Genomic DNA, 15966 nt, shown 5'->3' on the forward strand with positions numbered 1-15966 from the left:
ATCAGGTTTATTTTAGACACCATATAATCCAGCCTTGCTTTATCTTTTTCATTTTAAATCAAATCTGACAAAACTCCTTTTTAATTGGTGGATTTATACTACTCTAATTAAGTATACATATAGATATGATTTCATTGAAATCTACTATCTTGCTAGTTGTTTTCCTTTGTTCCCTTTGTGCTTCATATATTTTATTTTCTATTTATGAATTTTTATAGTTTGATAATTTTCTGTAATTCAATTTTATCTCCACTATAGACTTGTTATTTGTGCTCTTTTTAAGAAATATTTTCAATTCTAATTGGCTGAGCATTTAGAATATGTGTTTTCATTTAATCAATGTTTATCTTAAAATATCATACCCTTTGACATGGAGTATAAAGATTATATACTGTATATTGCATAAAGACAACACTACATTCCTAATTCCTACCTCCCATGTGTTATGCCATTTTTATCATATATTTTCACTTTCACAAATGCTACAAGCTTACAATAACTTTGTAATGATTTTGTAAAGTCACTGACCTTGAAGAGTGATTTAAATTTTTAAAATTATCTTTATTTCCAGTGTTTTAATCTCTTCACATTGATCAAAGATTCTGTTTTGGTTTCCTATTGCCTTTTCATGAAAAACTTTTCTATAAACATTCTTATAGTAGATACTTGCTAGCAATGAGTTCTCTCAAATTTTGTTGGTACAGGACAGTATGAATTTCTCCTTACATTTTAAGGTATTTTTGCTGGATATTCTGGGCTGACAGGTTTTGTTTTGTTTTGTTTTTGCCCCCACCCCCACCCCCCAGCAATTTAAATACATCATGCCACAGTTCATGACTTGCATGTATTTTGATGAGAAGTACATTTATCATTATTACTAGAGGCCCAGTGCACGAAATGTGTGCACTCAGGGGGTCCCTCAGCCTGGCCTGCACCCTCTCACCCTCGGGGGATGTTCGACTGATGGCTTAGCGCTGCTGCAGAAGCAGGAGAGGCTCCCGCCACTGCCGCTGCACTTGCCAGCCATGAGCCAGGCTTCTGGCTGAGTGGCGCTCCTCCTGTGGGAGCACACTGACCACCAGGGGGTAGCTCCTGCGTTGAGCATCTGCCCCCTGGTGGTCAGTGTGGGTCATAACGACCAATCATTCCGCTGTACGGTGGATTTGCATATTAGCCTTTTATTACATAGGATCTTTGTTTGCCTATTTGTCATGTGAGATTTTTTTTCCCTGTGCACCTTCACAGTTTTTTTAAAAAATATATTTTCATTGAGAGGAAGATAGAGATATAAGCATCAATGATGAGAGATGCCCTCTACTGGGGATCAAGCCCACATGTGACCTGACTGGGAATTGAACTGTGACTTCCTGGTTCATAGGTCGACACTCAATCACTGAGCCACACCGGCCTGGCCCACCTTCAGGATTTTATTAGTCTTTTGTTTAAAGCACAATGAATATGACATGCCTACATATATTTTGTTGTTACTGATCATCTTTCTTGGTGTTCTTGAGCTTATTTGATTTGTGAGAATTCTCTGTTATTAATTTTGGCAAATACTTAACTACTATAATTCAAATATCTCTGCCTCATTCTCCCTCTCTTATCCTTCTGGGATCTTTCTTACAATTGACTGATTCCTTTCTAGGCTAGATCAGACCAACTACAGAGTCATTGAAGACTTTCTTTACCTCTGTTTCTGTGGTTTTTACTTTTTGCGTTTGTTAGAATTATTCTTAAAGTGTTCATTTCTCTGCCTAAATTATCCATCTTATCTTTCATGCTGCCTGCCATTTCTATTTGAGACTTTAACATGTTAATCACAGATATCTAAAATGCTCTGTTAGTTCCAAAATGTGTTTTATATATAAGTTGTTGGGCTGAGTACTTTGTTTCTTGAAAGTGTGTTTTCTTGCTTTTGAATATGTTCTGTCTGTTTGTTTTTTAAAGCTGGACATCTTGTGTGGGGGGAAAAAGAGACTAAGGTAAATAGATTTCATGCTTTAAAAAGGGCACATCATTCCTTCATCAAATCTTACAGTGTGAAGGTGGGAATTCATCTACTGAGAGATGTGGTTGGGTTTGCTGGGTTTTAGGTTTATGGCTGCTATTGTTATCCTCGGGTCAGCCCAGGCTTTAAGTTCCTCTGTTTACCATTAACACAGAGTATGGGTACATTTGCCAGTTTTTCTCAATCATCTCCATCGCCAGCTGTAAGTCTTTGCCTTGTTCTGTGTGTCAGGGAGATTTGTTCATGCCCTTCAACTCTCCTGGCAGTATTGTGTGCTCACCTGTGATTTGGTGCTTGTTAGCTTAGGCAGGGGAGTGATTCTCTGCTGTTTTGATTAAGACTCAGACTTCCACAGGCACTATAATCCTAGGTATCAGGACGGTGGCCTTCTCAGCAGCCCTGAATCTTCTTTAGCTAAAGTTCTAGGCCTAACATATATTCCTGGTCTCCTTCAGGACTAAAAGTTTCTTTCATTTACTTCACTCAGCTGTGATATGTTGTTACCAGACTCCTTAGAGAAACTAGGTATGTTTCCTTTACTCTATAGATTCCTGATTTTGTTTCTGGGAGGTGCATCAAAAACTGAAAAATCTGCCATTGTGACCTACCTAAAGCTACCAGATTACATCACCTCACTTTCCTGGACGCTGGCAGGAAATGTGAAAACCCTGGGTCAAAGACAGAAGCCTGTTTTACTCACAAAAGAGCAAGCAGCGTGACCTTCAGGTTCACATTGGCTCCCTTTGCTTCACTCCCCTCCCTTCAACTTCACTCCCCCAGTCCCGACAACACAGTATTAGGCTAGGTGTCACAGGTAAGGAACTTGAAACCTAGGAAGCTATAGTTATACTAGAGGCCCGGTGCATGAAATTCGTGCATGGGGGGCGGGGTCCCCTCAGCCCAGCCTGCACTCTCTCCAATTCGGGACCCCTCGGAGGATGTCCAACTGCCGGTTTAGGCCTGACCCCTAGGATCGGGCCTAAATCGGCAGCGGGACATCCCTCTCACAATCTGGGACTGCTGGCTCCTAACTGTTCACCTGTCTGCCTGCCTGATCATCCCCAACTGCTCCCCCGCTAGCCTCATCACCCTCAACTGCCCCCCTGCTGGCCTGATTGCCCCACACAGCCTGCTATTCAGTCATTTGGTCGTCCCTCACTAACCCCCCTGCTGGCCTGGTCACTCCACTCGGCCTGCTGTTCAGTCATCCATACTGTTGTTTTGGTCATGACAGCCCCTGGATTTTTATATGTTAGGATGAGGTTCTGCAAGCAAACATTCTAATCTTTGCCCCAGTAGGATCCTCGGCTTCAACTCCTGAGGGAGACACTATATCTTCTAAGGCTGTTCACTATAGATTTTATTGGAAAGCAGTCCAGAACGAACGGATATTTGTTATCTGTGCCTCTACTTGCAAGATGTGTAGAAACACAGAGATCCATGAAAAACTTTTCTCAGCAATAGGAAGATGAAGGAGATGGGTTTAGACATAATTTAGTTTCCCTTCCCCAGCAGCTGCTGCTCTCTTAATCCAAGCACCATGAAGGGACTTTCTTAAGGAATCTTGCTAAGGGAGATTTACGGCAAATAAAGCTTGCAAAAAAAGATACTTTGTATTTGCAGCCCTCACAGTTTCCGAACTCTTCCCCTAGCCCACAATCATTTTCCATCAACTTTTGAGCTGTTCTTCTTGCTGAATTTTCCTTACTGGGTGCAGGCTGACTATTTCAGTCCCAAATAAAAAAATGTTCACAACCTGTATCTCTCTTCGGGGGGCTGTCTCTTTGATTACACGCTAGTTGCCTTAGCTCTAGTGAGCTCAAGAAAACCTGTGGACTTGCAGATTACATTGCTATTTTGTTGTGATTGTAAGGGTGGCAACACACTCTTTCTAAGCTCTCTTCATTGATGAACAAAACCTTCAAGTCTTATTAGTTCAAACTATTCTAAAAGCAATTGTTTGATTTAAATTTACATCTATTCTTTCTATCACATTGGCAGAATGAGTTCAAAGAACATTAAAAATGAAAATCTACCATTAAGCTTGAACTTTTAAAAAACCTAATGTGTGCTCATATTCTATTATTGTTATATTTTCAGGAGTTTTTAAAACCTCTTATCATACATAGACATTACCACATTTGTTTATTATTTAGCAGTAGACAATAATAGTCAGTTGCTTATAACCCAAGCTATACTTTCTCATTTGAACAATTCTATGCTATGAGATAAGTCAACAGAAGCCTACTATTTTATTTTCATATCTAGTTAGGGACTAACATTCTGCCTCTCTAGTCGGCTACATCACATACCAAAGGTTTATGCAGATTTTTATCTTCTACTTCTTCAACTGTTTTCTCAAAGCCTCGTTGTTTTCACACACACACAAAAAATAAAAAAGCAGTATCTGGGATTCTAGCCAAAGGAATCAGACTGAGCAGAGAATCTTGGTCCTCTGCCCACCAGGAATACTTGGTGAGACTAGCTTAATTTTGCCTGTGACAGTCCATGCTCAAAACCTGGATCTAGTTGCTTTAAAATACATGTCAAATGTATAATTTTTTTGTTGTATAGCCATGGACAAATGATTTAATAACTCACTATATAAGAAAATGAAATGTAAATATATAGAGAAAAAATTAGCCTACTTAACTTGTAACATGTGAACAGCAATAATTTTAAATATGAAAAAATAAATTGCATATAAATCGCATAAAGCATATATCATAGCAAAATCCCTAGATCAGCCCTACTATTTTCTTTATGCTACTTTCTTAGCTTAGAAATGAATTTTTTGTTTTATCAGAAGCAACCTATTTTCTATTACTTTTAGAAGGAAAGTACAGTTCTTTAGATTGTCAATTATTTTTATGGATTATGTCTTATTAAAGTAGCAATTTATGAGTACCTAGTTTCTAGTTTCTGAACTTTGACAGCAGCTATTTCCTGACTTAGGAATATACTTTTAAAATGATTTTCATTAATTTTCTTTGAGAGTAGTTTATTATATCTACTTTGATGAACAAAGGAAAAGAGACTTGTAATTTCCAGGAGTGATAATGTACAGTCACCAAGGAGGGCTGAGGAGAGAAGGGAAGGGAAGGGAAGGGAAGGGAAGGGAAAGAAGGGAAGGGAAGGGAAGGGAAAGAAGAGAAAAGAAGAGAAGAGAAGAGAAGAGAAGAGAAGAGAAGAGAAGAGAAGAGAAGAGAAGAGGAAGAGGAAGAGGAAGAGGAAGAGGAAGAGAAGGGGAAGAGAAGGGTAAGAGAAGGGGAAGAGAAGAAAAGGAGAAGAAGAAGAGGAAGTTTCCTTAAACTGTTGTCACAGACTGGGAAGTTCTACAGAATCGTGTGAGGGACAAAGGTTACTCAGGGCGTTAGCACTCTGCATAGCCAATGTTCATTGATCTGGGACATCTGACAGCAGAAATTTAAAAATCAAATATAATTTTTTCCCAACATTATAATGCTGCCTTTCCTGGTGACTATACATTACTATGGTAAATATACCAGTAGATGTTATATCCATTTCACTATACGAATGCAAGATTTACTCGACAATGATAACATTGATTCTTTTAATGAGCACCTAATTATCTATTTTGCTCGACACAAGTGACAAAACCTTGTTTTAGAATAATTTGGACTATTCTGGGCATATTAACAAACATAATGATGTGGTATTACCGATAAAACCATTAGGATTGTTTTAAGCGAGATAGATTTATTTCAAGAAATATTAATTGAATAGTTAGCAAGAATGTCTGTAAGGCAGAAATGCAGATTTATAGGGCATTTAGGTAAATCTGCATATGATAAGTACACAATGAGCATACATGTTAATATTAAAGTAAATATTGTCCTGTACAAAGTAGGCATTTAATGATTATTTGTTTGATTCAGGTATGCATTTTTAAAAAATAAAACAGAGAGAAAATACCACAGGGTTTAAGAGTTGAAATTCAACCACTTTTTATGGAGAGGGAGTAACTTAGGTTAACTTTGAAGAATTAAACAAAAGATGATATTATAAAGAAGGATATGGATAGTGGAAATGAGAAACAAAAGTGGAATGAAATGTCAAGAGAAATGATTAGTCTTGAAGTGATCAAAGAAGCTGGGAACCAGGATTACAGAAGACACTTAGGAGTGAATGATGAATCTTCCAAGAATAGTGACAAGGAATAAGGTGAAGGCTGAAATCTTGAAAACAGAAACTGTTTATCAGTCAATCCTTTATTAGTAGTAGTATTTGGCCCTGTGCCTAGCACACAATAATATTTCAAAATCATTGTAAGGGCAGAAATGGAAGGAAGGAAGGAAGGAAGGAAGGAAGGAAGGAAGGAAGGAAGGAAGGAAGGAAGGAAGGCTATAAAATTCCTTGTGATGTTACAGGTTGTCATGTCATAAAAGATCTTCAAAAGAGAGACTATTTGTGAAGAGAGAGGTGACAGAACAATTATTGAGATTGAGGAAAGTGTGGGTGACATGGACAATACTAATGTTTCCCTTTGGCAGGAATATTTGAAAAGAATAGCTTACATTAGAGAATGTACAAAGAGACATTCATTAATGCAATTAAGTTTCAGTTATTGAAATGAAGTGAAATAATGTACAACAATGAAATACTAAACATAGATTAATTAACTGTGTCTCTTCTCCACTTGAGCACTCATTCAGCAAAACTATTAGTTACAACCTTCATAGCTTGGCAGTATTATTTGAATCCATATTCAGCAAATTGTTAGATCAGTCTTATCTCTGACCAACAAAATAAATGTTTAAACATCACAATATCCTAATTGATCCTAAGCTGACATTACTGGCTCAGCTGAAAATACAACTTTTTCAAACACACTGTTGGGGAGGTCCCATATAAGTTAGGCTAATGATTCAACTCCTTCAATCATGTGCCTGTGAATTCTTTCCCAAATCCCAGGATGACTTTATTATCAATTCACAGGTGCTACACCATTTGTTATAAGAACAGTATTTGTAAGTAAAATAAAATGCTTTGACATTTGGGTACTTTGACATTTAGCACTGATATTAATGATGCTATAAAATTGTCATGCAAAATACTATTTACCCATGGTGTGATGCTTATTAATTACAAACATTATGTCATCTGTTTTAGATGTAAAAGGTTATGTGTTCTTTTTATTTTGCATTCTTATGAAATATAAATCAGCACAGAAGCAGAACCATTATAAACTCAAATGTGAACTTTAAATAGGATTTTAACCTCAGGGATTTGCATGTCAGAATGAATTTTAAATCCTTGAGAGAATCAGGAATGAGATATATTTTCTGTAAGCAACAGCATTGCTTTTGCAAATCTCATATCTCCCCATATATACTAAGGAAAATACAAAGGTGAAAACCTTCAGATTACTGGCATAGGGGATTTTACCTGAATATGTGATTTAATTAAATGCAAATAGAAAAAAAATCCTATGGTGCAAGAATATGAATATTTAACGAGACAATTTTAAAGGAGAATTATTGACACTGTGTGTTTCAACAGCAGCTGACAAAGGGGTTTCAGCTGCAAAATGGTTCCAATACAAAGTGGACAGAGTCTCAAGACTTGGGAAATACTACTCTACAAGTACTTTGAATCTATGCAAATGAGAACATTATTATGTTTATATTTTCTTTAATGCTCTGTTCTCTGTTATACATAAACATAAAGATATATTTATACACAGTGATTTCCTCACATATAATAAATATATCAGTGTTCATTTTGGATTAGTATACATCACTATGTTGACATGATAAGAATTCCATCCATAAGGTAGAATAGCCTACAGACTCACATATAGACTCCAAACTTGGAGCTTGAGTTTTTGGGAGCACATACTCATTATATTTAAAAATCCATGTTTATTTGAACAGGGTAGTCAATGTTTTGGTCTCCCCCCTATGTCTTCCATAAAATAAAGAGTGAAATGTGATTGTAAAATTTTTTTTATCATTCTGCTTCTGGTATTATTAAAACATAAAATCGCTCCATGTTTAATTCTAATAAATGTTATATTTAACCTGAAGCATCCCACATACATGGAGTTATAGATCAGTGGCTTATGAAGAAATTTTTTTTTTAAAAAAAAACCTCATTTTTCTTTTCTTAACTAAAAGGAAAATGAGGCCCAGCTGTGTTAATTGAAATTTAAAAGATATACTTTGTAATATTCACAGTAACTAGTGGTTTGATTGAAGAAGAATGACATGATATGACCTATATTAGGTGTTACATTTCATATTGATGAATTAGACTATTCCATAGAACTAATTACTAATTTTACTTGCTTACTTTGTTTCCTCCCATCAATATTGTTGAATTTTCTTTTTTATGATTATGTTAAAAGCAAAAGAAATGTAATTGCATACATTACCTCCTTTTATCAATTACAGAGAGAACTAGAGAATCAAAAGAATGTTTCCAAAAGTTGGGGTCATTTACTGCTGCCATTTAATAACGTGGTGGTGAAAATGGTAACGTTCTGTATGTATTTCAAAAATACAGCCATCAGGTTTGATGAGGAGCTTGGAGTTGGCAAATAAGAAAGAAAGTAAACAAAGTCAGTATGAATTACTGTGATGAAGAAACTCAGTCAATAGAAATATATGTTGTGTGCTGGCATACATCAAGGAGCAGTTTCCATTGACATTATGAAGAAAGACAATTTCTACACATCAATAAACATTAATACAGTTTAAAGGTATTTGTAATAAAGCAAAATTATTTAAGCCAAAATATTTGTATATGAGAAATTATTAATGCAGAAAATCTCTAGTTTGTATACATCAAAAGGCTATCATCTGGTTAAGTAGATGTGTGAAAGCTAAGAAGGCTATTTATGTGGAGATTAAATATAATTTCTAATGATGATGTTAGATTCCCGGAACAATATGAACACAATTATAACATAAATAGAATAAATGTGTGTTTCAAAATGTACTGATAACTTTGCATATGTCACCATACATTGAGATATTGTGACTGAGATTTTTATAAATTAATCTGACTTTTTTCCAACATTCCAACTTAAAAAAAACCCATTTGTAGAATCTCTCCAAAGTTTAATTATTATTGTAATTAAACATAGAAACTGGCCTAGACTGGATAGACTGTTAAACAAATGTTTTATTTCTTACAGTAAATCTTATTGCAAATTATTGCATTGGGTTATTTGTATATGTAAAAGTGGAGAAAGATGGGAATAACAATTACTGAGCAGCTAGTACGTAACAAAGGTTTCAATATGTGACATTTTAGTTTTCATAATAACCCTATGTTTGCATTTGATAATATCTCCATATTAAGATGAGAAAATTATATATGGAGTTCAGAAAGATTTAATTAACTTGTTTTTAGTTTTCTCTTATAATAAATGGTGGAATCAATAGGGAAAGCCAGTTTAGATCCCCTATGAAGCCTCCTTTGAGTAATCTTGGCTAATTAAGCAAATTAATTTTCCAATCATTCTATTTTTCATATTTCAATTTTCCAGTATTCTGCCATTATAGATAACCAGAAAAAATGCTATTTTGATATTCTTCTTCATTGATATATCATTCTTAGAAAGAACAGGTAGCTAAACTGTTAATTAAAAATGAAAATTATCAGTAATTGTTGAATAATTATATTATCTTATTTTGCTCCTATCCTCTGTTTATGCAGCTTGAAAAAATTAATTTATCCTTACCTATTTTCTCATATTCTGAATGATGTGTCAAGCTGAGTGATTTCACCAAGCTGTTGATAACATTATATGCCACCTTACACTTGGGAACTTACTATTGTCTACAATTTAATTACTGAGTTATCACATATTTTCCATGCATATGTTCATAAATTGAATCTATTGTCAATCATTTATTTTTCCTTCTGTGCCAAAAAAAAAATCTATTTCTACCATATGTTGCTGAAATAATTTTTCTTCTTTGTTGCCTTTAGGATTACAAAATGTTGTCTTTATTGTTTGTCATTGTTTCCAAATACATTTGGAAACATTGTTGTCACTTGCATAAGACATCAGGAAAGCCTTACTGGTTTGATAGCTCTCATTCTGGGAAACAATAATTGAAAATGATGAGGGAAGCTAAAATTAACTTTAACTTAGTTTTCTTGTTCAATGATTTTCATTCATGTCGTTATTAAAGGCTTCTATTGCGTTCAATTTAAACCACATTCAATAAGACGCTGGCTGCTGGCTCATCCCCCTCCCCCCATATAGCTGATGCCGTCTTGCCAAGATATTGCTTTCTAACAAGCAGACTCTGGTTAAACTGGATGCAAAGGGGAAGCGGGTCGCCGTGAGAGTGGAGTTTAATATTCCTGTAAGAACAACCAGATAACATAACCGGAGGATCAAGGCTGCCATCCTAAGCATCACATGCTTCTTGGACAACGGAGCCAAGGCATTTCTTATGAACCACCTGGGCGGGCCTGATGTTGACCCCATACCCGACAAGTACTGCTTGGAGCCAGTTGCTGTAGAACTCAAATCTCTGCTGGGCAAGCATGTTTGCTCATGAGGGACTGTGTGGGCCCCAAAGTGGAGAAGGCTTGAGCTGACCCGGCTGCTGGGTCTGTCTGCCTGCTAGGGAACATTTGCTTTCATGTGGAGGAAGAAGGGAAGGGAAAGGATGTGTCTGGGAACAAGGTTACAGCCCAGCCAGCTTAACGAGAAGCCTCTGAGCCTCATTTGCCAAGCGAGGGGGTGGCTATGTCAAGGATGCTTTTGGCACTGCTCACGGAGCCCACAGCTCCATGGTGGCACTTAGTCTGGAGACACTTTTTGTGAAGATGGAGCTGAACTACTTTGCCATGGCCTTGGAAAGCCCTCCCTGGCTATCCTGGGTGGAGCTACAGTTACAGACTAGATCCAGCTGAGACCACTACTACGCTGGACAAAGTCAATGAGATGATTCTTGGTGGTGCAATGGCTTCTACCTTCCTTAAGGTGCTCAACAACATGGAGATTGGCACTTCTCTGATGAAGAAGGAGCCAAGATCATAAAAGACCTGATTCCAAAGCTGAGAAGAGTGCTGTGAAGATCACCTTGCCTGTTGACTTTATCATTGATGACAAGTTTGATGAGAATGCCAAGACTGGCCAAAGACTGTGACTTCTGACACACCTGCTGGCTGGCTGGGCTTGGACTGTGGTCCTTAGAGCAGCAAGAAATATGCTGAGGCTGTTGCTAGAGCCAAACAGGTTACATGGAATGGACCTGAGGGTTTATTTGAATGGAAAGCTTTTGCCTAAGGGACCACGCCCTCAGGAATGAGGTCATAGGGGCTGGAGACACTGCCACTTGCTGTGCCAAATAAAACATGGAGGGTAAAGTCATCCCCGTAAGCACTGGGGATGGTGCCAATATAAAGCTTCTGGAGATAAAGTCCTTCCTGGAGCAGATGCTCTCAGCAATGTTTAGTACTTTCCTGCTTTTGGTTTCTGTGCACATCCCTTAAGTCAACTTAGTGCTTTCCACATCTCCACTTGGTATGAGCTAGAATCTTCCTCCACGTCAAGATCCACCTAGTGACCGAGAGATGCCACCTCAGAAACAACATCTCGGCTCATCTTTACTGCACCTTGGATTTGCCTACATTTTTCAAGATCGCACTTGACTCTCTTAGTGCATTCTAAAGTGCATATATTTATATTTTGTCAGTTAAAAGAAAGTGAGCTGTTAACTTAATTTCCTTTTTGGAGTAGCTTATTCTGATGAGCTTTGTCATTTGTTTTACTACACAACATGGAAACAAGATGAAATTCTAATTGCAGGGAGGTGAAGTTTGTGATTGTCAAATAAATAATAAAACTGTCCATTGAAATTGGGGGAAAATAAACCACATTCAATCCACTGTGACAAGTTTTGGCCAAATTTTCTAAAAGTATAAAACCATCTTTATCAGAAACAGCTTTCACTCTATATTATAATAGTTGAGAGATGTTTTTATTTTATTCAAACCAAAACAGCTCATATTTTAGCAATCTGACTCTGGGAGGTAATATATAAAAGTAAAGTGGATTTTTTAAATCAATCTGAATTTTGGAGCATAAATTAGACTTTTAAATTTTTCTCATCAATGAATAATTACCTAATAATATTACACAGTGTTGCGGGTGATCGTATTGTAAAGAACTGTTCTCCCTTTCTCTTTTTGTCTTCTAGATACACAGGAGAACATTAGCCTCTGAGTCCTTGATTCAAGACTAATGAAGCTGCTCAGTCATGTAATTTATAGCTTTTTCAGAGAGTGCATGATGTCATCTTATATTACCCGTTAAATTCTCTAGTCAGGGCTTCTCAGGTTAGTCATTTAATAAAGTTGTATTTTACTTGAAAGTGAGTTTATGAATTCAGTTGCTATTATAAATTGTGTTGCTTTCCTAACAAAATTTGAGAATTCAGGATAAATGAGACTACGTTGTTTCAGGTTAAATACAGTATTTTTGACCTTACAATACAATAAAACTTTCCTCCTGAAAACCAAATGATCAACACATATAACACAAGATCAATGTTAAATGAAAGCACTAGTATTTCAAGTAGCCTTTTAGAATTGTAATTTATCTGAAATAAGTTAAACATGACAGGTTATAACTAAGGGTAAAACCACCGATGAAAGAATTCTTTCAACATCTTAAAACTGAAGAAGGAGCTATGGCATGACCGGTTTTGTGCTAATCTTATATTTGCCATACAAACCTTCTCAGGGAAATATGGTCTTATTACTGTTCTTGTCTCTCACTATATTATATACAAGGGGGGTGGCATTAACTTGAAAGCAGAAATAACTATTTAACCTGAATACTTGGGATTTCTTCTCAGAAAAGATACCTATTGCTTTGGATAATGTAGTTGGAAAGATCACCGTATGTTTATGTCTAACCCTCTATTCTAGGCTTGTTCAAATAAGATGATTTAACTAAAACCCCAGTGGTGGCTCAGCATCAGAGAGCTTATTGAGACTACATTATTTTTGTTCCACATAGAACTAATTTCGCTTCCATTCCATCAGCCTATATTGACAGACACTGAATACACATCCCCATGAAAGTCATTATTGAGTTTCCTGTAGAACTGTTGTTGAGGATGTCACTCACTAATTGTCCTCTGTGTGGTGACTGAGGAAGACAGTTCTCTCATATTACTGTGATGTATTTCTTGTGAATTCCGTTTTAATCTTCAAGTCACTTCTAGTATGCATTTTTCACATTAAACTTGATATTTATTTGATAAGTATTATCTTGTTATCCTATTTTCCATATGCTTATTTTCTTGGCACAACTATATAAACTAAAATTTTTTGTATACTTTCAACAATTTAATTCAAAATAATCATGAAGCAGATAGCAGCATAATTAATAAATAAATAGCAAAAAGAGAGTTTGTAAAAAGTTAATTTTCATGCCTCTCATGATAAAAATTGAAACCTGTAATTCTTAAACATATAATGATTTTTATGGACAACTCAAATATTGAGTACCCTAGGCATCTTAATTTATCCAACTTAATAGCTTTTCATGAGATTTCAAATAAATCCCACTAATATTAGTGGGAAATTGAATTTAAATACATTTACAATTGAATTTATATTACTTGGGGATTTAGAATGCTTTTTAATATTCAGATTTTTTATCTGCAACATATAAATAATAATAACTTGTTATTCATGATTGCTATAAGGACAAGATAAGGTAATAATTTAAAATAAATTTACTAACAGTAAAATAAGATTCAATCAGTAAGTCAAAGTAATATTTTTGAGTGCCCATAGGCTAATCAGTAAACTAGAATATTCTTGATGTACATCAGTGGACAAACAGACATAGTTCTTGTCAACCATTAGTACAGCCAAGGGGACATAAATAAATCATTAAATATGTAATTACAAATTGTGATAAGTCATATGTAAGAAAAAGAAGGTGTTACAGACTGAATAGTTACAGTATGCCTCTCTGAGAAAAATGATGCAAATATTGATACCTGGTATAGGAGAAATAGGTAAAGAGGTGGATATTCTAACCACAGGCACAACATTCACAGAGAGAAAAGGAGCCTGGCCTATGTGAAACATTGCTGAAATGACTACAGTAAGAGAGGCAAAAGGGGGAGTAGGATGAAATTAGATACACAGGCAGAATTCTGTTCCTCCAAGGCCTTACAGTTCATGTTAATGATTTCAGATTTACCTCTGAGAGAATGTAAAGCCAATGAGATTGTTTGTGGTTGCCTTATTTTTAAGAGACATTTTAGATTGAGAGGAAGGTACAGAGATTTTCCATATACACCCTTCTCCCACTCATGCATAGCCTCCCTCCATGATCAACATTCCCCACCAGAATGGAACATTTGTCATCATTGATTAACCTCATTGACACATCACTCAGAATCTACAGTTTACATTACTGTTCACTCTTGGTGTTGTACATTCCATGGGTTTGGACAAATGTATAATAATGTATATCCATCATTGTGGTATCATACAAAGTATCTTCACTGCCTTAAACATCCTCTGTGTTCCCCCTCGTCACCTCTCCACCCCACCAACTCCCAACAATCGCTGGCTTTTTTGCTGTCTGCATAGTTTTGCATTTTTCAGAGCGTCATAGGGTTATAATCACAGTATGTAACCTTTTCAGAGTGACTCCTATCACTAAGAAATATACACTTCAGTTTCCACCATCTTTTTATTGATAGCTCACTTCTTTTTAACACTGAATAATATTCCATTGTCTGGATGTACTACAGTTTATTTGCCCACTCACCCACTGAAGGACATCTTGCTTGCCTTCAAGTTTTGGTCGTTAAGAATAAAGCTGCTATAAACATCTAGGTGCAGGTTTTTGTGGGGACATAAGTTTCAACTCCTTTGGTTACTCAATTACCAAGATGCATGATGGCTGGATCATATGGGAAGTGTATGTTTAGTTTTACAAGAAACATAAAAACTATCTTCCAAAGTGGCTGAATCAGTTGCATTCCCACCAGCAATGAATGAGCTCCTGTTGCTCCACATGTTCGCCAGCATTTGGTGTTGTCAGTGTTTCCGATTTGGGCCATTCTAATAGGTGTGTACTGGTATCTCATTGTTGCTTTAATTTGCGCTTCCTTGATGACATATGTCATGGAGCATCTTTTCATGTGCTTACTGGCTATCTGTATATCTCCTTCGGTGAGGAATCTGTCAAAGTCTTTGGCCCTTTCAATCAGGAAGTTTGTTTTCTTAAACTGGAGTTTATGAGTTCCTTGTATATTTTGGATAACAGTTCTTTATCAGATACATCTTCTGCAAATATTTTTCCCCAGTCTATAGCCAGTCTTCTCATTATCTTGATATTGTGTGTTGCAGAGCAAAAGTTCTTAATTTTAATGACTTCTAGCTTATAAATTATGCCTTTCATGGATTAAACATCCTGGATTGTGCCTTTTGTGTTGTATCTAAAAAGTCATGGTCATGCCCAATGCCATCTAAGCTTTCTCCTATGCTATTTTCTAGGAGTTTCACTATGGAGATGTTTGAAGTGACATTATCAGATTTATATTTATAAATATCATATTGACTAGTGTGCAAGAAAGTTTTGAGAAATGCAAATGTGAATTTAAATATAATATTAAGGATCTATTGCAACTACCCAGGACAGAAATAATAGTGACTTAACATTAAGGTGATGACATTGGAGACAGTCATATGTATTTACTCTAAATCTAATGAGAGAATGGAAATGGAATTTATAATAGAATGAATGTTGGTGACTAAGAAGAATGAATCACCAAAATTGTCATTGTCCTGGTTAATTCCATAAATTATGAAAGGCAGTGGAAGAATAGCCACAGCTGAAATTAAAAATAAAATCATGACATAGTGAGTCACATTTCACCTGACTTTTTTTACAACTGAAATGTGACTTAAACTTTTAAAGGCAAGTTTAC

The 15966-nt window shown here is 36.0% G+C and overlaps 1 pseudogene; it reads left to right on the forward strand.

Moving 5' to 3' along the window:
* The first annotated feature begins 9230 nt into the window (after positions 1 to 9230).
* LOC102427160 lies at positions 9231 to 11457 on the forward strand (annotated as a pseudogene).
* Positions 11458 to 15966: the final 4509 nt, after the last annotated feature.

This window comes from Myotis lucifugus, unplaced genomic scaffold, assembly GCF_000147115.1.
Source record: "Myotis lucifugus unplaced genomic scaffold, Myoluc2.0 scaffold_242, whole genome shotgun sequence".
NCBI classification, from domain to species: Eukaryota; Metazoa; Chordata; class Mammalia; order Chiroptera; family Vespertilionidae; genus Myotis; species Myotis lucifugus.